Genomic DNA, 27,729 nt, shown 5'->3' with positions numbered 1-27,729 from the left:
ATCATCAATCATTTGAGATTGCCCTTTTACGTGTGTGTGTGTGTATGTGTGTGTGTGTGTGTGTGTGTGTGTGTGTGTGTGTGTGTGTGCAGTGGGGGGTTGTCTCAGGCTGTCATGTAAATCACAGCGGAAGTCAGACTCTGTCAATCATTGCCGTCTGCCTGGGAAAAGACACACAAGCAGACTTCAATATAACCAGGGCTGAGTGACATTTAACACAAGTGTGTGTATGTGTGCATTGTTGTGCGCGCATATTATTTTATGTGTTATCATCTTTTCATTTCCGCCTCTTGCCTGCTTTGAAAGTCATAGAGATGCCAGGCCATGGCCCTAAATCATTACCAATCTGTGTGTGTGTGTGTGTGTGTGTGAGCACCTACTGTAATTCTCTCATTCTGAACACGGCCTATCTCTTCCTCCCATCGCTCTCATCTCTATTTCCTGTTTTTCTCCATATATCAGCTATTTACAGAGTTGAAAACCCAGAGCTTGCAGATATGCTTGGAATTTTATTATTCTCCTCATAATCTAGCCGTGTTATTTTCTCTGCTATCTTCACTCCATCACGTACTTCCATCTAATGTCATTTTACTTTGCTTCAAGGCCTGTGATATTTGAATAATGTGTAAATATGTAAAGTACAATAACAAGGAAACAATATGTGACACATTTTCATCTGCATTATTATATTATTATTAGGGCTGTAAAAGTTTACACGATAATAACGCGTTAATGCAAATTTGTTTTAAGGCCACTAATTTCTTTAACGCATTAACGCTATGGATCTTTCGGAGGTTGTACCGGGCTCAGTTTTAAAGCTAGAGTGAAGATAGTGGTATAATGTGAAATTCCAAAAGTCTAAGGAATCCAACCATGTCATACTAGCTTGTCGTGAAGGAGGTTAAATAACGCTCCAAGCGTGCGCAAAATTTTGGCGAGGAAAAGCTGGCATAGCCATTTTCGAAGGTTCCCCTTGACCTTTGACCTCAAGATATATTAATGAAAATGGGTTGTATGGGTACCCACGAGTCTCCCCTTTACAGACATGCCCACTTTATGACAATCAAATGCAGGTGGAGCTACTCATTCTTAAGTCAGCACACTGACAAACTGACAGCTGAGTTTGCCATGTTATGATTTAAACATATTTTTTATGCTAAATGCAGTACCTGTGAGGGTTTCTGGACAAAATTTGTCATTGTTTTGTGTTACTAATTGATTTCCAAGAACAAATATATACTTACATTACATGCATAAAGCAAGCATACCCACTCCCATGTCATAAGTATGTACAGTATGTATGTATATATCTATATGTTCTTGCAGAATGAAAGATAATGTATAAATATATAATGAGAATTCAAGTGACAACTGGTTTATGGAGCATCATATTTCAACTAAATTAGTGTAGAGTGCCTTCTATTCCACCAAGACTGCTTCCAACAGCGCTGTCTCCCCAAGTCAGTGCATCTATAGCAGCTTCGGAGCAAAGACACGGATAATGAATTATATATTAACACACCTCCCCATGTGTGTAGGTGGTGGTGGTGATGGAGTCGGGGAGGGATCTGTGATGGAAAACCAGAAGGATGTGATTAAAGAGTGCACATACATAACACACTCCAGTGTGCCTTGTTAGAAGACTTGACCCCTTGGAGGGCAAGTTGAGTCAGGGCGGACAGGGGAAGAGGGATGGGGACAGATGTGGTGTTAATGTGGATTTCCAAAGAGATTTGCTAATAAAGATTAGGGCGACTCAAAAGCCCGGGCCAATGAGATGGAAGTGGGCGAAAAAGGTAGAAAGAGACAGACGGTGGATTTGTATGAGGTATGAGGTAGAGGAGACCATACAAATTAGGAGCCCCCTTTGCACCTGCTATTAGCATTCTCCTCATATTGAGACCAGATGTAGAAAGATTATATTTACAATTCAGATTTAAATCCAATTTCTCTATTTCTCACTGCAGATGCCATGTAAGTCACCTCCAATCAGTCTCATATTTTAGTGCTTTAGAATCTACAGTAATACCTTGCTTTGTCCCCATTGTCAGAGTACTCTCGCAATCCATTTTTCACTGTTGTGTTACACTCCTCGCTGCCTGCTGCCTATTTCTTTGTGTTTGCTCATGAAATTTTCTTTCGGTTTATGTATACCCAGGCGTGTACGTAGATTTGGGGCGCACTGGAATTACACTTTGCTCATAAATTCTGCCAAACGTTTCTCTGATCATCTCCACAGGAGGTATGGAAGCGTGGATCTGGACGTGTTACGGAGGGTGCAGTAACACCAGGGGTCTCATTTATGAAGTTGTTCAGGGATTCATGTTGATCTCCCATGATATGCTCAACATTTCTTACAAATAAAACAGAAAACCAGAACTGTAGTTCTAGCAGCTATTAAAGTGGCAGCAGGCAGAATGTTTTTGGCACCATTGCGCAACAATTCCATAATAACCTTTCAGCATATTGTAATTCAAGTGTTCTGAGATATATCTTGACTTCTGCACCTCCTCATGGCTCTGTTTTCAGGCTCAGAAAATCTAGCCCCTGATTGGAGACTTCGGCCAATCAAAGGTAATTTCAAAGAGAGAGAGCTCCTATTGGCTGTTCATTCAACGGAGGCAGCTGTCAGTCACTCACAAACTCCGATCAAACGGTCAAACTAGGCAGCGCTGATCAAATATGAATAAATATTCTGTTACTGTAATGTTTTCAGAAACATCTTGTAGTGTACTGTTTAGCTGTAAAATGAGAAAGTGTGCTCCGGCTGGTGGGTGGTGCTTGGTATTTCCTCAACTGATCTCAACATGACTGCCAGGTCACAAACTTTCTCATTTTAGAGCTAAACAGTACACTACAAGAAGTTTCTGAAAACATTTGAGGCGAGGAATAAGCATTACAGTAAAAGAATATTGATTCATATTTGTTCAGTGCTGCCTAGTTTGACCGTGTTGTCGAAGTTCATGAGTGATTGACAGCTGCTCAGAGACGGCAAGGCTCCAGCTCGGCTCTGATTGGTTGTTTTCTTTCGGTCTGTGAAATCTTGCAGATGCCATTAGGAGCACCGAAGGACACAGAGGACACAGATCTTTTTCAGATTACCTGTCTCATGAACTACTGTCAGGATATCGTGATTGTTTTATAAAAATAACTTTTTTTTAATCAAATTTGCTCCAATTCTACCCACTGCTGCTTTGAGTACTTAAATTCTTAAATTAAAATGCATGTCAACGTGGCCGTAGCCAGCTATGAGGTCACAGAGGATCTCTGTAATTGTTTCCTATAAAACTGCATAATCAAGAGATGAAAACTCTGTAGATTCACGACAAAAACTGTGTATGCACAAAGACAGAAATGTGCAGACGTGTTCTTTCAGCCAGATTTATAAAGCCATACATATGCATGGTTCTGTTTTTTAAATCTCAATCGCGGAAACCGGGCGCATGTGCACGAGCCTCATTTTCACCCCCACAGTTCGCCATTAATGGACTTTAAAAAAGCCCTTAAAAATCTGTTTGCATATGGATACTTGTGCCCACAGACACATATTAGACCTGTCAATGAGAAGAACAGCAAAGAAGTGCAAAAACAATAGCTGTCATTACGCGCGACCATTATACACAGCTGTGGCCATACCACAAATTGATCATAGTACCTGTAATCCATCATCATGCTGCTCTCTCAGTCATCACTATTACACATCAGAAGGATGATCAGTGATTAATTCATAGCACTCATATTGAAACACACTTTACAAACAGCTTTACAAACGAAAAGATCATTAGCAGGTAAATAGTGGCTCGAATGTAAATAAGAAGCTGACATACATGACTCATAAATAATTCACATTTAGTTACGTCTTTTAGCAACATTTTACAGACTGCAGTGTAGACTGCAAAATCTGTGAAATTGGCAAACAAACTAAAACTGTTTTAAAATAAGTTTACATCTCTCACTTTATATTTTACGTCGACCTTATCAGTTCACCCGCAGCGATATCAGCTAAAACTGTTTGTGCACGTGAGGTGTGCATATTCTCACCATAAATTCCTGTTTTATGAATAGCCTACCAGTTCATCAGTGGGAAACGGCGTAGGCCTACACATTTTTTTGTGCGTACATGTTGTTTATACATCTGGCCCCAGGTCTATGCTTTAATTGTCTGCCTGGCAGCAAGTATTTTTTGCCAACAGGTCCCTCTGTATGTATTTCATTATAGACAATGAGTTGGAGTTTACTGAATAGCTTGAGTTGTGTTTGTAAGTATTTTGGTATGAATTTTGCTCATCCAGAAATGCAGTAAAAGAGAAAAATTCTGGACTTCACTAATTTCTAAACCCTAGCTACGGCCCTGCATGTCAAGTGAGTATCTTAACTGATACTAGTATGGTTACTACATGTCTTCTTAAATGTGCTCTTTATGATATCCAGAGCATTAATAAAGCAACAAACAACTATTTGCCATGTAAAGATATAGTGGAGTGATGTCTACCTGAGCAGAGAATGAAGTCACTCTCCCTCTGTGTGATGTAATCCGAGCCTCTCCTTGCTGTTTTGACATAGCCGGGCCGGCCATGTGTGCTTTTTGTGCATGTGAGCGTGCCCCACTGGCTAGCTCACGGTCGCCGCTCTGCACTGCTCTCATACGGCGGTTACAGCTGATAACATCATCCCGACTGATGGCGTTGTCACGGAAGCATATCACCCACCCTCTGGTTGCCTCCCAGGTTAATACTGTTAGAACTGTCAGCACTTTTGCCATTGTTTCCACTGTTAGTGCTGGTCGCACCGTTGGCTGCGAGCCGCTGGCTCAGCCGTCGCCATGTTGAGAGCTGTGTGGAGGCATTAGAAATGTTCCCAATCTCGCATTTAGCACCGATGATGTCGTCCCGTTGATAGTTGTGTCAGATAAGAATAGGCTCAAATATGTCATTCTGGTGATATATGCCATCACTTGAGAACATTTATCAGACTTTCCATAGCTCCCTCTAGAGCCACAAAAGGCTTTATAAGTTGTTGTTTTTTCACATATGGAGTAGTACTACCCCAACAACTGTAAACAGACTTTGATGTGTAAAATTTGTGGAGTGCCCCTTAAACAATTGAAATTGAAAGTTCATTCTTGACCTTGGAAAGTTCCTTGAGCCTTTAACTGACTGCAGACTGCTGGCAAAACCTTGAACAAAAGAGTGAAGAAACATAATGATCCAAAGGGCTTTAGGGCGCGAGCACTTTAAAAAAGGTATTCAAGGATTCAAGGATTTAATAATGCCAATATACAATAATAATAACTTGATTTATATAGCACCTTTCAAAACAGGTTTACAAAGTGCTTCACAGATAATATACCTCCCCCCATAACAAAAAAAAACACATCAAACAATGTTACAAAAAAGTAAGTTTCTAAAAATGATTTTTTTTTGTAGCTATTTAAAAGAAACTAGCGTGGTTGCGAGTCAAATTTCAACAGGAAGATAGGGGGCAGATGTATGCTGGAGTAAGACCATGTAGTGCTGAAAAAGTAATGAGTAAAACCTTAAAATCAATCCTGAAGTTAACTGGAAGCCAATGCAAGGGGAATAAAATGTAGGTTTCGTGATCTTGTTTGTTTGATCCATTTACAGTCTGGCTGAAGCATTTTGTATAACTTGAAGGCGTGAGCATGCTTTCTTGTTTGTTGTCAGTCAATTCTTGAGAAAATAAAAAAAAAAAAAAATTTGACTGCTCAATTTCCTTAATAAACATGGCAGAGGTTGAGGAGTTTGTGTCACACACAGTAAATGTATAAACTATAAAAATATATTTAAATTAGAGACCAAAAAGAGAAAAGTTAGACCTGTACGTTGCTTTGCGATCAATCAGTCATAACCAAAGACATATCAAGGCACACTGTTTTGCAAAAGCACCTACACCTTTTAACTCACAATCTTTTCCAGGGCATGTAAAAACAAGTGACAGCTCACAGACATACCAAGGTCGGTGTCAGCTGCCAGGCAATTGCAATCAGGGTAGCACTGGATAATTGACACAGGTGCAGTCAATCAGGTAGCTATGTACCTAATTAGATCAATTCTAACAATGCATATATAAATTATATAAAAGATTAGCAAATAATCAGTAACATTGGATATTCAAACATTCATATCGAAAAATATTTACATTGAAAAATATTCACATTATAATAGAATTTTACAATACAGATGATTCCTCAGTATAGGTTCCGATGCTCCACTGAAGTTGGTTACCTGCAAAGAGGAGAGAGAAACTAGGGAGTGTAAAGGGATTTTAGGGTCACAAACTTTCTCAATTTGCAGCTAAACAGTACACTACAAGATGTTTCTGAAAACATCTGAGGCGAGAAATAGGCATTACAGTAACAGACTATTGATTCATATTTGATCAGCGCTGCCTAGTTTGACCGTTTGATCAGAGTTTGCAAGTGATTGACAGCTGCTGCCGTTGAATGAACAGCCAATCTCTCTCTGAAATGACCTGTGATTGGCCAAAGTCTCCCATCATGGGCTAGATTTTTTAAAGACTGAAAAGAGAGCCAAGAGGAAGTGCAGAACTTTAATTTGAAGATCCAAAATAATTATCTTTGTAGTACGACTTGATGACTTTCTTGCAACATTTTGTGACTTTTGGAGCTGGTGCTGCTAGCTACTTTCATAGGAAACGAGTTAGCAACACTGGGTTTTTTGATGGGATCATTTTTAAAATCCTTCACCGGATATCGGTCCTTCACCAGATTGAGATCCTGTGAGATCCAGACAGAAGATTTTGGACTGAAGTCTTAGACAGACCCTCCACCATCATCAACAGAACACAGAATAAGGTTATAGCTCTTAGGAGAATGGTGTTCATCCTTCTAGTAGATTTCAGAGACTTGAGGTATCCATACCAGTGAGTAATGAAACTGTTCTGACAACAAGTCTTCCGAATTACAACGTCAAAATAGGTCTTGGTCCATGCCCTACAGAATGACTTATTTGAGCCTATTATCTGACTGCACCATCAACGGGACGCCGTCATCGTTTCAAAAATGAAACTGTTTCCTGATCTGACATCGCTAACTTTAAGGTTTGGTTAGGCTCAGGCACAAAAACAACTTGGATGGGTTTAGGGAAAGACCTTGGGTAAAAGTTAAATATACACGCTACACACGTTCGTTAAGGTTAGGGGACCTTCGTCATCATGGTTATAATAATAACTCTCTGGTAACCAGTTGGGGAATGACATGGTCATGAATGCAACATTGCCGGGAAGAAACAGGAAATGAAAAGAGGCTTCTTGCGTGACGCCCCGAACAATTTGTTGACCCATCATTTTTCTTGGAAGGTTTCTCGTTCTTGAGGCTCGTGGTGACCCAACCTTACAAAGATACTTCATGTTGTTGTTCTGATTGACAACAATTTGTCACTTACCTTTAAGCCCAGCATTTCATAATGTTTGACTGATTTAAGGTCATTTTTCAGGAGAGACTCAGCTTCTCTTCATGTGCTGATTTCACAGAAATACCGACTCTGAGGCCTGAGGATTCCTCTCTGCTGACTGTGCTTAAAGCTGAAGTATAGATGGCTGAGAAATCCTCAGTGATCTCTTGCTTGGTGTGGAATAAGTTGCGAATATTGAAACTTAAGGGAATTGGCACCCCTCACTAAGTACAAAGCAGTGGTTATAGCCAGGGAAGGTAAGCCTTTTGGGATTACCAATGCATGAATAAGTAATTGCTTGGATTTTAGATTGTACACTACGAGATTCAGCTCTCTAATTTTCCTTATTTCCGTTGAAAGCGTACGTATACCTTTGTGCCTCCTTTCAAAGTCCATCTCTACTCTCAGTCTGTACCTCCTACATTCCCTCTATTATTAAGAGGCCTCTGTATTGGTTGTAATCCACAACACCACCCTCCTGTGATCGTCAGGGGCTTTCTTCTCTGACCCAGGCTCTCTCTGTGCTCCTGTGCCTCTAATTTTGGCTCTCAGAGGTCTCTGTGGGGGTTACCGACAGAAGAAGAAGCTTCCTACCCCCAACCCTTGAGAATTAACATGAGGTCACATACAAGTGAATGAGATTTTCTGGCCTTACATACATGTGAAGACACATCCACAATGGTCTCAGCACATGTTTGATCTTGATCTAATGTTTTATTCACAGTAATCCAGGTGATACTAAGCCACGCTTTAATTACATGTTCTATTTCATTACCTTTTTCAGCTTTCTCTCAATGCTCATGGTAGCCAGAGGATGCTTTGTAGAGGGTGCTTGACAGCTTTGTTGTATGATTCACCTAAATTAGTTTTTTTTTTCCAATTCTAATGTGGATCATTTAATGCATGAGGAACTTGACCCCATGGGGGCTCGGCTGTAAAGTGCACGAGCACACTACGGCTTTACTTGACACGGACTTGTAGTGAAAAAAAAAAAAGGCCAGAAGTGCATCAAGATATATTTCATCCATGCGAGCCGTTACAGAGGTAAACAGCACTGGGAGGCTTGTTTCCTCTCGCTGGCTGACAAAAAATTCAGAAAACAAGGCGGTGCTGATTTTGTTAGTCAGGCAAAATAATTTGGTAACTAATTCATTTTGGCCTGTAGCTTTGCTGCACTTCATCTGGCCAATGGTTAACATCAAAAGCAGTTCTCCCACTGTGGGCGGGCTGTACAATGCCAGCTGCCCACTCGTAACAGCAGGAGAATAATCAAGTACACTGTGGGCGGGCTTGCAAAAATGATAGATAGATAGATAGATAGATAGATAGATAGATAGATAGATAGATAGATAGATAGATAGATAGATAGATAGATAGTAGGCTGTCAAAGTTAACATGATAACGTGTTAATGCAAATTTATCTTAACACCACTAATTTATTTAACGCATTAACGCAATCGATCTTCGGCTCAGTTTTAAAGCTAGATCGAAGATGTATCATAAACCTAAGGAATCCATTTTTACCAACTAGGTCATACTAGCTTGTTGCGCAGGAGGTTAAATAACGCTCCAAACTTGCGCTAAATTTTGTCAGGGAAAAACTGGCATGACTATTTTCAAAGCGGTTCCTGGACCTCTGACCTCAAGATATGTGAATGAAAATGGGTTCCCACCAGCCTCCCCTTTACAGACATGCCCACTTTATGATAATCACATGCAGTTTCTGGACAATATTTGTCATTGTTTTGTGTTATATACATACATTTGCATAAAGTAAACATATTTGTCCACTCCCATGTTGATAATAGTATTAAACACTTGACAAATCTCCCTTTAAGGTACATTTTGACCAGATAAAAAATGTGTGATTAATTTGAGATTAATCGTGATTAACTATGGACAATCATGCGATTAATCCTGATTAACTATTTGAATCAATTGACAGCCCTAATAGATAGATGGATAGATAGATAGATACAGTAGTATATACCTTGAGTGCTGCCTGACTTTGACTCGAACAAAAGTTAAGTGTGAAACTGTCTCACAGACACACACACACTTCTCCATTTCCCGTGTTCTCTCTAACACACCGATGACAGAAAGCTATATGGGAAGATAGCAATGTGTGATGAGAGAGAGATAGAGAAGTGGATGAGAGCAGGGAGGAATGAATAATGGAAGAGAACCCCGGCGTTCCTGCTGAATGATTACAGCTCATGGTTTGCTCGCATGGGGTTTTCTCATCCCTCCTCATCTGCTCACCTCCCACCATCTATCGCTCAGTCTATTTGTACATCCACTCTAACAGCCAATCGTGTACGGTAATCACATTGACTGCCAAGCTACGCAATGTACTGTCTTTTTGTGTACATCCCACATTCAGTCGAGCCCTTCGTTCAGTCATTTATCTAATATTATCCCTCCGATCATTCATACTTCCTTTACGTTCACTTATACACCCATCTGTAAGTAGGTAAACTAGATTTTCAATAGTGTTATATAAGTAATGGTTTAACATTTTGGGAAAAACATTTACTCGGTTTTCTTGCTTAGAGTAACACAATAAAATCAATACCACTCTCATGTCTTTATGGTTATCATTAAGCTAAAACCAACAACCAGTTAGTTTAGCTTAGTATAAAGACAGGAAAAAGAAGGGAAACACCTGGCTTGGCTCTGTCGACAGATAACAAAATCCACCTACCAGTACCTGTAATGCTCACAAATCAACACCTTACATTATGTTCTATGTTAATCCATACAAACACTAACACGTTTCCGTTTTCCAGGGGTTATGTGCCCGGACTTCTTCTTGGCAGGGCGCAGTGCATTCCTGGAGGTGAATACGTTTTTCCTAGGATGGCAAAAGCATGACTCGCCCTACTCTGCCTCTGATTGGCTAGTACACATTGTCTTCAATGGTTGGATTGGTTAGTTTTAGGCATGAGGAGTGAGATTGGTCAAGGTTAGGGTAATATCATGGTAGGTCAGATCAGGTCAGGTCATGCTTTCGCCATTCTTGGAAAAAACAATTTGCTTCCTGGATTCTTTTCGTCCCTTGTTTTGCCCTGTTTCTAGTATTTATGCCAAGCTCAGCTAACCACCTGCTGGTCAACAGTAGGTGTCACATAGAAGTGGTGTACATCATCTGAAAGCTGGGAACCTGAAGATCAATTTGAGATGCAGCTCAGCACTGTGTGTCAAGTCATCCATCCATTCATTATCTGTAACCGCTTATCCTATTTAGGGCTCCCAACTGACATTGGGCAAAGGTGGGGTATGCCAGACTATCACAGGGATGACACATAGAGACAAACAACCATCCACGCTCACATTCACACCTACGGGCTATTTAGAGTCAACAATTAACCTAAACTGCATGTATTTGGACTGTGGGAGAAAGAAAGAGAATCCGGAGAAAACCCACGCTAACAAGGGGAAAACATGTCACTCTAGTTATAAATCAGAAATTAAAAAAATTAAAAAGTAATTAATTATTAATTAATTTGAAAAAAAATTGTGAAAGTGTATGAGGGCTAAGAACATTATGATGGAAGTATATGATGGCCATTCACATGCTCTAAAAAAATTTTACCACTCGAGAATTGATAGAAATGATCAATATTCCCTCCAAAATACCACATTAACACATCAAGACCTTGAGGAACACCATAGAAAAAGCCATGCTGTGATTTGGTTTCAAAAACTTTTGACATTTGGACTTTCTGCAAGGCTTGTATTTTTCGGGGCTTGGACGGCGAGCACTTGAAATGAAATGGCCACTATGGGGACTAACATCATCACATTAAAGCAATTGGGCTCACTGGATCCACAAGAGTCTCAGTTTTCCAGTCATAGCCAATTTATGTAATTCCAAGACTGTTAGGGACCCCAGTATGCAGAAATATTCATTCATATTTATTTTATAATAGAGTAAAAATAACACATTTGTACTGCATGCGAAAACTGCATGATTTTTGCCCCAAACTGCTTGTGATTATCATAAAGTGGGTATGTCTATAAAGGACAGACTTGTGGGTACCCATAGAAGCCATTTGCATTCACATATCTGTAGGTCAGATGTCAAGGGATCCCTTTGAAAATCGCCATGCCAGTTTTTCCCTTAAATATAGCGTAGCTTTGTAGCATTATTTAGCGTTCTTCCCGACATGCTACGGATTCCTAAGGTTTTCTAGTTTCATACGATCACTCCAGCTCTAAAACTGAGCCTGCTACAGCCTCTGAAAAAAGTTAAGTCGGCCGAAGGCGCCGGCACCCTCGAGGAGGGGCAGAGGTTAAACGAGCCATCATGACTTCCTCTAAGGTTTGATGTCACAGCTATGCAGTCACCGGTAGATGTGCCGCTAAACTCTGCATAGTTGACCCACCCAGTGAGACAGTGACACAATGAAGATGGCGAAAGTGCAGATGCAGAAGACCGGAAAACGCTGACTAGTCAGAGCAAACTGGGAATTTTTCGGGAGGGGACTTAAAGAGACAGGCACTAAAATGGTGCATTTCAGACAGAAGGTCAATACAGGTATATTCAGACCGACAGTATGAGAAAAATCACGTTTTTTTTATCATTAAAGCATGTGAACATGTTCTAGTAGAAACCCAAAATAAAAAAAAGTGTGAACCTGAAAGTGGGCATATGTCTCCTTTAAAGTTAACATGCTAGCAACTTCATGTAACTCCTCAATATCACAAATACACAGCGTTAGGCTTGTATGCCCTCTGAGCAGAAAATGAAAGTCTTGTTAATTGCAATAGCACTACAGCTGATGTACACAGTACACAGTACATAACTGCAATTTTGAAATGTACAGCATTTGACTGTAAGAAGTCGGAGGTAGGCCTACAATTACAACACTGATGAACAATTAAGTTCTTTTCACTCACCAGCCTCCTGAAAAGCAGTCAATGAGACCGTGCGACCCTTTCACCTTAACGCAGAATCTACTTTGTAGCTTTGGTGTCAGATGAGTAATCACCATTGGAGAAAAAAAGGAGGACTGAGAGTCTGCAGTGGACTAGCCTGATATTCCCCAAAGCGTTTCAACCCATAATATGATCTCAGTTTCATTGTACTCCAAGGCAATGGTCCAAGGTGAACATGGCTCTGCGGTGCCTTTTGAGAAAAGGGGCCTTGATCGATAAGTGTGCAGTGCTTTTGGTTGTTAATTTTTATGAGGGTGGCCAGTGTTAAGAGACCAATATCAGGGACATGATGAGTTTTTGATAATGTCAGTTTTGTGTCTCGCTGATACAGCAGTACCCAATCTCCACATCAAATTGCACCCTATAGGGTTGCAGAAAAATACTGCAAAACAGCAGTAGAGAGAGAGAGAGAGAGAAAGAGAGGAAAACCCCATTTCCAGTAAGGAAGTCGGGTTGCTAAAACACAACACTTAAAGATGATCAAAATCAGCTGCATTTGATTGGGTTTAGGATTTAGATTTTGACACGTTTAAAAGTACAACATATTCATAACAGAGGCAAATAACAGATGTACAGGGTGCAGTTTCAAAAGCAGCAGTTTTCAGCAGGGATTCTGATGTATTATGCATAGAAAACGTGTTGTGTTTTTTTTTTTCATTTTTCATAACCCTCCTCTTTCCATTTCTTCATAAATACTCCAATTGACACAATACCAACAAATAGACTGGTAAATGTTGATGAAGGGGAGATGGAATAATCAGGGACACAGAGAAAAAAGAGAAACAGAAATCTGAAAAGTAACTGAGGGGAGATCGATGCAGGCTTTGTATATGTAAGGCTTTAGAGAGTTTATCTACCTTGAGCCCATTATCATATGTTTGGAAGACCAGAGTCTATTTGTAGAGCGTGTGGCACTTATTCAATATTCAAACAGTTTGTCTTTGTTGTTGTCTTGCAACCTAAAGGTACAGCATTAGGGCTTTTCAGTAGAGTTGAGCAACTTCAACTTATATTTTTCATGCCATTTTCAGATGAAAAAATACTTGTTAATACAAAATACGACAAATTACAATGGAAAAAGACATGGCTTGACGCACGGAACACGAACAGCGGTCTCCTGGATGAAACCCTTATGTTTGTTGCGCCCATCCACCTGAGAAACTGAGAAATAAGATTAACATACAAAATACAGTATAAAATAACATCGCTAAACTACACTGACAGTGGATCAGGCCGCATCAATAGAACAGCCTCTTTGTTGAAATGTATAAGCTAAAACCCATCATAATATACTATATTATTATCTCTCCTTGGTCAAATAAGCAGCACTGATACATGATGTAGATATTAAACCGTCTTATCCACTAGAATCTTAACACTGACATTTAGCAAACATAGACATCCATTGGGAAAGAATGTAAAACTATACACAAAGAAGCCAAGCAGACTATACCAATAGGTTACATTAGCATGTTGCTCTTATGCCACCTCACCACCATACCGCCTCTGTCTCTAAAGCAGGAGTGCAAACCCTCAGGGAGCAAAAGTAAATAGAAAAACAGTAAATATGTTATACTGTGGATTTGAGAGAAGTGGGTCTTAAAGTTTAGCATTTCCCACGAGTCAGTGAAAAGTATTTTACGACCATATTTTATCAAAACTTTGTTGGACAATTTAGCAATGTGAAGAGGCTTTTTAAAAAAAGTCTCGATCTACACAGTTTTTAAGTTAACTCATAAGACCAACAAGCAGACAGTAAGTATTCCACCATGTAAGTCCATCTCTGCCCTTTCCAAAAACAATTTAAGTGTACAGGGACTCTGTTTATAGTAGACAGACCATAAAATGAGCATTACATTTCTCTAAACTGTAGCATAATCCAAGTGGTTTGTTGCCAAACAATTGTACTGAGACCGAAAAGGCAATATTGTCTCAATTATGTTTAATTTTCATCCCATCACCGATTATTATTACTTTTACTCTTATTATTAAAAGCTCTTCTTGTTGGTTGCGTTGAACAAAACCCTAAAATTCCAAATCAGACACATTGCACCTCAAACAAAGAGGACTATAGACGGGTTTCCGAGCATCAGTGAGCACGCCTGCGGGGCTTCTCGGCTGTCTTCACAGTCATTGGATAAAAGCCAGATTGTAGCATCTGTCCTGCAGTGGGTTGACTTTTGAAAACTAGAGCCAATCAAAATGTGGGACATCGTCTCAATATGTTGGACAAAGGATAAAAATGCCGTGCAGTCCCTCATGAAGCGGGACACCTTATTACCCTAGTGGTAATATCTTCAAGTCTTCAATTTCCTGCTGCGTGGAGCAGTCATAATTGGTATATGATGGACACCAGGGCCTGATATGCAAGTCCAGATGTACAAGGTTCACTTGCAGTTAGTTCCTCATTTGTTCCCCAGTAACTACTCACATTTTTGTGTATCTTATTGTTACCAGTCAGTCAAATATATATCTTTGAAAGGACAAAGAATGAATCCAAATGTTGTGAGACAGAAAGTATTTCTCTACAGCATATTCCAGTGCTCACATCAAATAGTCCAAGCTTGATGTGTATTTACAGCACACAGCAGTGGCTGCTTACCTCAAGCCCCTAAGAGGTGAAGAGGACATCGGCTTTATTTTCATACTGTGGAGAAACCCAACTGAAGTTCAACAGTTAATGTTCCAGACATGAATGTCTTTAACAACTGGTGTGCAGCTTTGCATTGTTCACCCTGTGACATTCTGAAAAAACATCTGAAAGCACTCCCACTACAACCAGTCTCACATCAGCCGTGTCTTACCACTAGACCTCGGATCATATACTAACTGCCAATGATTTCTCTATACGTTGTTGCCCAATGACGCTATATTTTCCATATTTAGCAAGCAAGCAATCACAAGCTTGACCCACAACCTCTTTCTGTTGTCAGCCCGTTTGTTGGGCCCAGCTCAAAATGAAGGCTGAGGCTCAGAAATGTGTATAGGCTTACCATTTGTTAGCTTGTTAGTTAAAGGGATAGTTTTGGTGTTCTGAAGTGGGGTTACAGTATATGAGGTACTTATCTATAGTAGGTGTATTACTTACAGTAGATGACGGTCTGCATGCCCCCAGCTTGGAGAAACAGGAGTACCGACACCGGAGCAAGGCAATACAGTGCTGTGGACGGGGACGGCAGAAAAACGTATTTTAGCCTCCTAAAAGAAAGGCGCACCTAAAAGAAATCGATATCCGTTTAAGTGTACGCTATACTCCCTTAGATATCGTGGTGTACAGAAATGGAACGCTAAAATACACATAATCAAGATTGTGTATCCTTAGAATTTTTTTTATTTGATTTTAGTTCTGTTTAATTTTTCATGTAGTCATTTATTGTTTATTGAATTGTTGTCTCTTGATTGGTATTGATACGTTTTTCTGCTTAATTTGTGTGCTTTTGTTTTCTTTTTGTGTGTTTATTTTGTTTTTCTCCTTACGTTGAGGGGAGGTCCGTTATAAAAGCCTGTGGCTTCTTGATCTCTCCAGTCACATTTCATTTTATGAAGTTTTAAGTGAGTGCAAAGAAATAAACATAAACATATTATGCAGTGTGAACGCACTACATACTCAATTCATACTTATTATGAATAGTATGTTAGTATGCGATTTCAACCAGACCCTTTATCTTGTACATAAAATGACGTGTAGGGTGAGTTCTGCTCTGTCTCTCCTCCCGCCACTGAGCATGTGATGGTTGCCACATAGAAAAAGAGAAACCACAAAGATGTTTGACCTCTCGCTTCCTCTCCGGCTTTCCTCTCCCTGTTTTCCTTGCTATCTTCCTCTTGGCTCCCTCGCTCCCCGGTGGGCCCGCCGAGCTGTCACATAGTACTGGAGCGTGTCCTTAACTCTGTTTTGTCATCCTGTCATCCTGTCTTCTCTTCCACCATCCATCCATCCATCCATCCGCTCTCCCCCCTTAGCTCCCAAGTCTCCAAGTCCCCCCGTGGGATTTCCGGATGGCCAAAGCATAGACCCTTATCTCTCTCCATGTGTGTCTGTCAGTGTGTGTTTGTATGTATTTGTGTGTGCGTGTTTTGAGAGAATAACAAATGCCAGTTTGGGATTTACAGGTGAGCAGTCACGGAGCAGTTGCAGATGTTGTCAGGAGTGTGAAGCCCCCACAGTCTGTCTCTCTCTTTCTCCTCTCTGTTCTTTCTTCTTAGCTCACTGTGTACTTGAGTAACTCTCACAGATGTTAACATGAATGGTCAGAGATGATTCTGAGCTCAAACACTTTGGCCAGCCTTCTCATGGTCTTTGTGTGTGTATGTGTACAGTATATGCATAGATATGTGTGTGTGTGTGTGTGTGTGTGTGTGTGTGTGTGTGTGTGTGTGTGTGTGTGCGCATGTGTGATGAATGGGCCAGTGCCAGGCTGCGTTCCCTCGGTGGCCTTGGATCAATCTGCTTATCTGTTAGCTGCCAGCACTGCCAGTGATTAACGACCAGCTCCACACACAGCGCATCCTTATTCATTACCACACACGTCACACACATGCGTGTGCGCGCGCAGACAAGCAAACACACATACGCACGCGCGCATGCACACACATACACAAGACATCCTTTTTCATTATGGTCGACGTCCACATTGGGGACAGTCTGGAGTTGGAAGGCAGAGAGGTGAGAGAGAGACAGGGGGTGAGAGATGGATGGGTGCAGCATAAACACTGAACCACGCTCGCATCTCCACTCTTTTCATTCTACAATATCTCTCATCCATTTCCTATCACTGAGCATCTTCCTATATTTCTCCTTCAAAAAAAAGCTGTGTAACTTCTGACCTCCTTACATCCGTTGAACATAACACTTTTCACATCACTTGACCTCCTGGCCAGTGTGTGTGTGTGTGTTTGTGTGTGTGTGTTTCAGATACCTGAGACACCGACCTAGTCTCTCATCAGGCCGATCAGAACGGACAAGAGTACCCCAGAGACAAAGTGTATAGGAGGAGAGGGGGGGTTTTACTGGCGGCAACAGGGGTGGCGCAGTAACTCAACAAGGCAGATGTGTCTTCTTAAAAATGCGTCACAAGACACGAACAATCCCAGAGGTGGAGGAGCGCTGAAATATTTATAAGAAGAAATTAGTGTTGCTTACTTTTAGTTTGACAACATAATTTTAACTTAAGGTCCAATTACCATCATTTTCAGTAGCTTTCAACCTCATTTCACAATCTACACAGCCGATTAGACCGTTGTCAAGCTATTAAATAGGCATTATCAGTCACAATAAGCACCATGGATGTAGGTCATTTGGAGCCTACTACACCCAATAGTAGGTTTTATCATCTATTCAAATGGTAGATCACCAGTAGAAGGTAAAAAAGACAACGTTTGTTGCCTAATCCTAAATAAGTTGTAGTTTTGTTGCCTGAATCTAACTTCTTTTTTTTTGCCTAAACCTAAAGAAGCCTTTTTGTTTGTGTTCAAAATGTATCATTCAGTTTTACATGTTAGAACATGTTGCTTTTAAGTTTAACTTTTACAATGTATTAGGCATAGTAGGCACCTATTGACCCACATCTATAGTGCTTATAGCAAGCGATAATGCCTAATTAATGGCCCGATAACAATCAAATTGGGTGGTCTACATTAGTGCAGTTATTATGCATTTTTAAAAGTGTATTTCTAAACTAAAATATAATTTTTGCCTCACGTCATTCGCGCAAATTTGACTGCTAGATGGTGTTTATTTGCCCTAAACAACTAATGACGATAGCTGTAAGCTAATTAACAAGGAGGTTGGTTTGGATGGATGAGTCAAACAAACACAGGACTTTCACCCAGTAGTTTCGTTGATGCCAAGAGGTCCTGACCAAGCATCTGTATGCGATGAGTTGGGAACAAGAATTGGTTGAAATCAGTGGGCAACTCTGGGGTCTGAAAAATGAAGCCAATGCGGAAGTGCCCTAAACCTGCATTATTTCTAACAGCCAGCCGGGGGCGACTCCTCTGGTTGCAAAAACATGTATATAAGTATGATTGTATATAAGTATAGTATAGTAGTATGATTTATTATTTATTAGCTCAGTAAACATTGTAAACATGAGTTTATGGTCTCAATTGCTAGTTGCAAGTCTTCTTCAATACAGCATGATGTTAATTTAGTAAATTATGGTCCCATTTAGAGTCAAATAGACCATAAAGCAGGGGATGCTTTAGAGCGTGGCTATCTTATGTTTGACAGGTTGCTGCCATGGCGTTGTCCGGTCTGGGAGTTGTCTGTGAAAGGGTTAAAGTTCTAAGACGAATGCACAGTCTGTTTTCAGTTAATGAAAGCCTTTGGTCACCTAAAAATGTCTCACTCAGTGTTTGGTTGTACTTGGCTAAAACAAAGATGGCAACGGCCAAAAGGCTGAACTCAAGGCTTCAAAACGGCAGTCCACAAACCAATGGGTGACGTCACGTTGACTACGTCCACATCTTACATACAGTCTATGGTTTGAATGACGCATGGGTGGCAAGGAGAGAGGGTGAGGGAATTAAAAAGAAATGGGTAGATTTAAATGGGGTTTTATTTACAACAGACTCCTAATTAAAAGAGAGTTAGAGGTGAAAGAGAGAAATGATAGACAGAGTAGATGGGGGGGGGGGGAGGGATTAAAGATCCCATCACCCACTTCCTTTCACTTTTTGTGGCAGGCTAAAGAAGATGTTTATTCAAGTCAGACTAAGTGAATATGCAAACAGCCAAGCGCAGACGAAGAAAGACAATGTCAACAGAATTACTAGAGGCATCAGCTTCTCTCTTTCTATCGCTCTGTCTCTCACTCTATCGCCACTCTTCCCTTTTTTAAATTCTTTTTCAGTCGATGCATCTGTGGTCTGTGTGTGTGTGAGAGAGAGAGAGAAAGAGAGAGAGAGTGAGAGAGAGAGAGAGAGAGAGAGAGACAGACTTTGAGAGACAGACAGAGAGATAGAGCCATCCTGGCAGCTTGCCTTTGATCTCATCTTTGGCAATAATGCTCCAACTTCAAATGGCCTCAGCAGTGGCAGGTAGATGTCTCTGGCACTGTTACCAAGTGTCTATTTGCATCCGAGACTGACAGTCACAGCGCATGTCTCCGTATCTCTCAGAACTTAAGTCTCGTCTCACCGTGACTCTGGCAAAGGGGTTTATGAACTAAAGCAGAGTGTGTGCTTGCTCATGTGTGTGTGTGTGTGTGTGTGTGTGTGTTCACTGTATGGGGCTGCCTGTCTGCTTTTTGTCGCAGCATTAGCGTTGATAGAGATGTTTATTGAGTTTGCGTCATGTTTGTTTCTTGCACTCACAAGCTCTGTTGATTTACACACCAATGCGAGCTAAAACATCTGGAGGGGATGTAACACACCGACTGTTAATTGACTTAGTGAAAGTGTGTTCGACTCCATCCAAGGTCTTCATTATTGATATCTGTATAAATCAGAGGAGGCTGGTCCATAGAGGCAGAGGACGTTGGGGGAGATGAGAATATTAAAAAACACAGTAATTGGTTAACTCAATAATTATGTATTAATACAAATTCACAAATCAGTTTTAAAGCTAGAGAGAAAATACCTAAGGAATCCATTGGTACCAACCATGTCATACTAGCTTGTCGTGAAGGAAGCTAAATAATGCTCCAAACTTACGCTACATTTTGGCGAGGAAAAAATGGCATGGCCATTTTCATTTTCAAAGGGGTCCCTTGATCTCTGACCTCAAGATATGTGAATGAAAATGGGTTCTATGGGTACCCACGAGTTTCCCCTTTACAGACATGACCACTTTATGATAATCACATGCAGAAGTAAAAAGCTAGCGTTATGCGTTAAAAGGACTACATCACAGTCGCACGAACACAAGTATACACATAAACACATACATACATATACACATTCACAAAAAAGATGTAATTAATGTCCATAATGATGCATAAACTAGAAATGACCTAATGATAAATTCTAATCAATATCATGATTTATCTGAGAGAATTTTCTAATAAATATGATATTGATTTCAAAAAGTCAAACAGTTCAGAGAACACATTAGACTCGGGACTACCAATTCATATTCTATTCTAGAGTTCAATCCTAGAACTGTAGGGTTAGCAGAAATATTGAGATCATGTCACACATACAATTTAATTTTGTCTGCCGGAATACCTGCACTAATATATTAAGGCATTTTCTAAAACAACTGATCAATACAATTGCATGAAAAGGTATAAATGTGCAAGGTATTTAGCATGCAATATGTACGCCTTTCTTGAATTCCGCATGTCATTTGTATGCCATGTATCCTGTACTGACTGCGATGTAAACGTATCGGCGTATAAATGCTAAGGTAAGAGTTAATGACATAGTATAAAAAGCGAGAGAGACCACTTATGGTGGGCGGGTCCAACAAACATCGGACTTTTAACCAGGAGACATGTTCGAGACTGTTGTTGACCGGTGTTTTGTTTTGCAAGTTACGTTAGTGACGTTTGTCCCATGCTTTCTATTGATGTTTGTGACATGTTTACAAACGTGTTTTACTTAGTTTACTTACTTATTTTAAGCCCAACCATGATTTTTTCCCTTACAGAGTTTATTTTTTTATAAAATTTCTCTCATTGTTTATTCAATGAGGAAAGAACGCAAGCAGGAGGGCAGGGAGCTGGCCGGCTTGTGGCTAGTAGAGAATGGAACACAAGGTATGAGCACTTCGGAAATCTCAGTCACTGGAGTCGCGAAAGCAGCAGCAGCGAGGCAAACCGGGAGATCGGACGAGAGGACAAAAAACAGGTAGGTCAAAAAGTCACGAGCGAACACTAGAAAAATCTCAATCTTGGAAAAACACTCAGAGCAAGGAACGTGATGCACTACCGAACGAGACGGAATATTCTGGCAACGCAGTGGAGAGATGACCAGGCTTTTATGGGGAGGTTGATGATTTGAGTGGAACCTGGTGTACCGTGTCTGCTGCCGAAGGCGGAGCAAGCCACGCCCCCTGCCACACACATGCCCTGCCAGGAGGAAAATGCAAAGGGGAAGAGAAGCAAGCAAAAAAATACAAAAATACAACAACCAAAAAACAAAACCTAATAGAATCATCACAGTGGGATATGTACAAATTACGATGCATTACTTTTTGTATACCTATGAACAGCGTATGAGAATGGCCTGCTGTGCAATAGTCTCAGCATTTGGTTAATTACTTTGTGCTACATTACCACATGTGTTTTAACTGATTTTAATCGCAAATGTGAGACAGGTCTGTAAGTGTTGTGGTCAGTACATCAAGGTCCTTTTTGGCAAAAAAAAAAAAAAAGTCCTGTGTGGCGTATATCAGGGTTAGGGACAATTTTATTTCAAATTTATTTGCTAACCCCAGATTTATTGTTTTTAAACTCACTATCCATTCTAACTGTCACAAACAGATTACACACCTTAATAACTATTGTTTATCATAATATTAACCAAATTGCATTTTTTTCCATAACTTCAAGTCTATGATTTTTTCTCTATTGACAGATTTCAGAAGTATGTGTGATTTTCATGTATGATTGCCTTGGTGTAGATACATTTGTTATAATGTTTTTTTTTTGTTTTTTTTATATTACTTGGAGCTTTTAAAATTCCCAATTTTTATTATTTCTGCTTTTACTTCTTATAGTTTGACTACTGCAACACTTTGAAGTTTGAAGCTCAAAGTGGGCGGCTCCGGCCGTCACCACCTTGGCAGTGTCGACACAACCTAACTCCTGGCCAATCCAAAAATGGACAAAGAGATGGATCGTCAGTGGCACTGACGAAGCAGAGCAGACAGCTAGCAGCTAGTGACCTGGTACAGCACCCACCTGTCACTCAAAGCAGCCACGCTCCAACGTCCTTCCAGAGAACAGTTAACACAAAATGTAGCTCTCCATCTTTAGAGGTATGTCATTCAACATGAAAAAACAGGTTTTTAAAAACAACTTTTGTTCTATTACCTCCACTTAAAGTTTCTCTCTAAACCTCCCGCCACTTAACCTGCTCTATGGGTGTTGCAGACCAACCTGTTATGGACAGTACATAGGTCAGACATCTAGAGTGATTTGTCTCAGTGGAAAGAGAACATTTTCACACCAGGAGTCTCCAGTGTGAATACTTTTGTCCCAGCTCTCAGCTTGGCCTTGCAGCCCTGACTCTCTCTGTAGCTTGGCCCACTGCCACCGTCACTAATACAGCTAACCTTTCTATCATAACAGAGCTTCACGCAGACACACTGCAGTTATTAACCTCTGCAGTAGAGCCTCCTTCCAGGGTCTAATTGCTGCCAGTACCATGTTACGGCTCTATCTAATAAAGATTATACGTGCTGCGCCAAAAGGACAAATTGTTCGCTAGATTCATTTTGTTCGCTCATTTGGTCCTTGTTGGACATAAAGTTATGTGAGCCGAAGCATATTGAACATGGTAGTAATATTCTCGGTTATGAGACCCCTGATTAACTATTTCAGAGGAGGTGGGGGCAGAGAAAGAAAGACAGAGGGATAATAAAGGAAAGGAGAATATAAAAAAGACGGAGTAAAAAGGGGAAAGAAAATATGAGAGGGACTGCAAAAACTGCTAAATAATTCAATAAACGTTTTATATAAATTTACAAACATTATAAAAACGCTATTGTGTCATCTAAAGTGGTTGTATTTGATAAAAAAAAATATGTGAATGGTTACTTTTTAATAAAGTCCAAGGAAAGAAATAGAGGATGCTTCCATATACTTAAATCAATGAAATGTCCTCATAATATTGGTACACTCATGTTTAGATGACTATGATTGTGCTTGCTAGCACGTTGACCTCTATAAAACACATCTACACTTATTTCACACAATAAAAATCCCAATTTTTCAGAGGGCACAGACATTTGTCCAATATGCCTTCAGGTACAAAGCAAAAAGGCTTTGACAGCGCTCTGAAAAACTTTAAAACGACTCAGTTCACTTTCTTGTTTGACACAAGTGCAGAACAACATGTGGAAAATTAAGATTGTCATCTACACAATGATTAATGCAAAGTAAATATTAAGGAGTTCAACACATAAGAAGCAAGTAGCAGGGATGATTCTCAAGCCCAACAGGCAACAACAGCTGTCAGTGTGTCAGCGTGCTGACTTGACTATGACTTACCTCAAACTGCATGTGATTATCATAAAGTGGGCATGTCTGTAAAGGGGAGACTCGTTGGTACCCATAGAACCCATTTTCATTCACATATATTGAGGTCAGAGGTCAAGGGATCCTTTTGAAAATGGCCATGCCAGTTTTTGCTCGCAAAAATGGTACGTAAGTTTGGAGCGTTATTTAGCCTCCTTCACGACAGACTAGTATGGCATGGTTGGTACCAATGAATTCATTAGGTTTTTCTAGTTTCATATGATGCCAGTATCTTCACCTAGCTTTAAAACTGAGCCCACTACAACCTCTGAAAGATTGATTGCTTTAATGCATTAAAGAAATTAGTGGCAGTAAAACGAATTTGCGTTAACACATTATCGCGTTAACTTTGACGGCCCTAGCCTAAACATAACCACATAAAGCTGTTATCATGCTTCAGGGGTTTTGATGAGCCTTATTAGTCGTGTTTTGTCAGCGTATGATAACACGCATACATGCCACTCGCACAGTGATGTCATGGTACACAGTTCTCCTCACTCTAAACGGGGATAATGCACCGTAATGCATCAATAGAAGAAGAGAAAATGAAGATCTTCAGCTGACCTCCAGCTAACAATACAGATTTTAAACCATTAAAAACAGGTTTTGGGAATATTTAAACGCAGCAGGATACCTTTAAATACTGACATCTTTGCTGTGTACCAGATCTAGCCAGCAGCGTCAGCCAGATGCCAAATATGTCAATGAACAATTTTTTTTTAACAAACCGTGTTAAAAAATGGGGCCAGGTTCACCTGTGTGGGAGCACCGCAACACTATCTATCCAAATCACTCACAAACTAAATTGTCTATGGTTTAAATTTGTACATCTCCTAGTCGGTGTCACCTCCCACATGCAAACACACACACACACACACATATACATACATGCACACACTGTAATTGGCACCGATTAAAAAAGCAGGCTACAGAATACGGGGAAAAAAGTAGATGGGGGTAAAAGGAGAGAGGAAATCCTACTGCGTAATAAGAAAGAGGCACGAGATGCCAAATTAGCTTCAGGTTGAGTTCAGTTGTTGAGCGAAAGTGATTGAGTGCTGTTTTAATGGGGCAGTGGGCGGAAGTGGAGAGGCAGAGAGGCTGCATGCCATGGCTAGCTCAATCAACACATACTGACTCTGCTCTCTCCTAGCAATTACCCAAAACGCATTTACTTCACCGCTACAGCCAACTATTTCCCTCGAAAAAAAAACTATCACTGGAACCTATGCAACATCATTAAATCAGCCGGAGCGTCGGTGCAGAGCACTGTTAACATGAATACAAATTACACCAGCTGTCATTAAAATACATCATTAAATTACACTGATGCTCATCACAAGTTGCATCCTTAAAACTGGATCCGCGCCTTCCCCCTGAAATAAATTAATGGACACGCACGAGCGACACACACAAATAGACACCTCCTTCCTGGATCCGTCACTCCCTGGCTCATATAAATGGCGGGAGCTGTGACATTGGAGATGTTACAGCAGTCTTGTTATGGGGCTGAGGAGGGAATCTGATGTGTCCTGGTTAGTATTCCAGTGTTTTGTTGTTGGTAGATCTGTAACAGTGACAGAGAGCTGACAATATAATTATTTCCCCTGTGGGAGCTGACTCCTGGTGATTAGGTGGCAGCGCTGTGATATGTGATGCAGATGGTGATGAGGGGTACAAAGTGTGTAGGGTGTGTGTGTGTGTGTGAATGTGCTATATGGTCAAATTCATGAATAAACATTCATCACGAGATTGTGAGATATGCGCCGATGGCGTGTCATAATCTGTTGACGCCAAACAAAACGTCCCTTTGAGATTTTGTGTCAGGATAGTGTGTGTGTGTGTGTGTGTAGACGCGCACGGACACACACATTAATGCTTGTACGCCGTTGCGTCTTTGTATGCGTGTGCACTCATGTGATTAATTGCACAGCAACAGCATCCAGTGTCATTCACATCTTTATCTCAAGGTTACAGAGTGATGAACCAAAGGAGATCAGCAGGCAGTGAAAACAAAAGCTTTACTAATTACCAAGCACTTTTCTAATGTTTACCATCCCAAAAAAAAAAAAAAAAAAACTGATTTGGGGGAAGTAACAGATTTGAAATAGGACCCTGTGCAATGCAGTCAAATGTCAAAAAGTGAGGAGATAGAGCGCCGGGGCGATAGACAGAGCGAGAAGAGGAGACGAAAACACATACAAGGGAGAAGGAGGGAGGGAGGGAGCGAGAAGCCTTGATGCTAACTCCGTGTTTTTCATTCCCTTGTCTGTCTGCATGAGCGACAGAGATCAGAGATGGAGAAATGTCACTTAGCAAGCATTAGGCTACCGCTTTCATCTCCCCTTAGATCAGAGGGATGGGGGGTGGGATTTTTAAAACGAGTTTTAAAGGGCTGCGAGCCTCCCTTTGCCTTTGAAATCATCCCATCACTCATTTTTATCAGCACTGAACACGTAAAACATGTCCCGACTCTGCATCTGAAAAATAAAAGAGAAAGTCTGAGATTTCCCTGAATCTGAACTTTAAAAAATCTCCATCTAAAAAGGTGGACAGATTTTTCTTCCTGGTTATTTAGGATGGAGAGATGTGAGGCAGTAACCTCGCCTGCCGTTAGAAGGTAGAAGGTAAAGCTAAGCAAAGTCAGCCTATTTTATTCTTCAAAATGTTGTCCATCCATCCATCCACAACCAATGTTTGGGCTTATTTCCTGAAAGTGGAAAATAGTTGCTATATCTCAGAGTATATCATTATTGTATCTGCCTACGATTGCAAGACTTGTCAATCATCCAGGGAATAAAATCTGTCATGTTTAGTTTTTTTTTTTTTGGAGGGACATGTTTTCCCTCATGTTGTTTCTGTCTTGCTGTCGTTATGCCGAATGCAGACCCCAGGAAGACGAAGTAAGTGATTACTGTGTTTTCAGCTGCTGTAACAAGGATCCCTAAAGAAACAGAAAAATGTAATGATGTCTTCAGTTACAAAACAGTCTCTTTATTCGCTCACATTTGACTGCTGGAGTGATTTTGCCAGCTGTGATTATCAGCTGCCGACAGGACGTGGTGTCCCACTCACAATGCAGACGCACTGTGTATCGACATGCACACGCTCCATTTGTATGGGCAACACAGTCTCACAGCAGTTAGTGAAATAGTAATGAAATTTAATCTATTTGATTCGTGTACATAGACACAGATTTACTTTTTTTTCGTGACCCACAGCACGACTTTTAAAAAAGTATTTTTTATGCTTTTTCCGACGAATGTCCAGCAACTCGAGACGCACATGTCAATTTCTGCTCCAGTCTATTCAGAATAATACTACTTAGTTAAGCTTTGGAAAAGATTAACTTTGTTAGGCTTAGGCGACAAAACTACTTAGTTAGGTTTAGGAAAAGGTCGTTGTTTGGGTTTAAATAACACCAGAAGTGCCATAATTTAAGTACAGAAGTTACATGACAAATAAAAAACTTTGACTTGTGGTTTCACACGGGACATGAACACCTGTCTCCTGGGCGAAAGTCTTGATTTTTACCCATCCATCCATCCATCCACCCACCCAGACCTCCTCCCTATATACAAATTGATCTTGTGCTGACCATCATGTGCTGGTGTGGCTCATGTGCCTGTCTATGTGCGTGTTTACAGTTCAGACTTTGATCAATAATAATCACGTGTCTTTAGAACTTACCCACAACTCTGACTCTCATTCACCAAAGTTTCTGCCAGGCCCTTTTCTTTCCTTTCCTGTATGTACATTAGATATGTGTAACATGAATATCTTTATACAACCATGTCTCCTAAAACTTACGTTCCCATACAACTAAGCTGTATTCTCAATTATGTTTTGAGGGAAACATATTTTATCAGTTTTAAACACATAGTTAACATTGTAAATTGAAACAAACCACAACAAAAACACAACAAAACTTGTTTAGGCAACAAAATTACTTGGTTACGTTTAGTAAAAGATCATGGTTTGACTTCAAACAGCCGATTAGAATGTTGTCAGGCTATTAAATAAGCTGCTATATCAGTCGCTATGAGCCTCAGATGTGGGTCAATACGGGCCTACTACATCCAGTAGTAGGTTTAATAATCTATCCTTATGGTAGATCACCAAAAGAAGGTATAAAAGAACATGACAGCGACTTCTAGCGACCGCAGTAA

The 27,729-nt window shown here is 40.4% G+C and overlaps 1 long non-coding RNA gene across 1 annotated transcript in view; it reads right to left on the bottom strand.

Annotated features, from left to right (window-relative positions):
• LOC141765265 (uncharacterized) overlaps positions 1-27,418 on the bottom strand; it is a 60,784-nt gene extending 33,366 nt beyond the window's left edge. The window contains exons 1-2 of the long non-coding RNA XR_012593429.1: positions 27,251-27,418; positions 15,463-15,534 (exon numbers count right to left, since the gene is read on the bottom strand). This is a non-coding gene — a long non-coding RNA (uncharacterized LOC141765265). The remainder of the gene's footprint in view (positions 1-15,462; positions 15,535-27,250) is intronic.
• Positions 27,419-27,729: the final 311 nt, after the last annotated feature.

The sequence above is a fragment of the Sebastes fasciatus genome, chromosome 3 (assembly GCF_043250625.1).
Source record: "Sebastes fasciatus isolate fSebFas1 chromosome 3, fSebFas1.pri, whole genome shotgun sequence".
NCBI classification, from domain to species: domain Eukaryota; kingdom Metazoa; phylum Chordata; class Actinopteri; order Perciformes; family Sebastidae; genus Sebastes; species Sebastes fasciatus.
The sequence above is the reverse complement of the archived record's forward strand: the minus strand, read 5'-3'. Positions and strand labels throughout refer to the sequence as shown.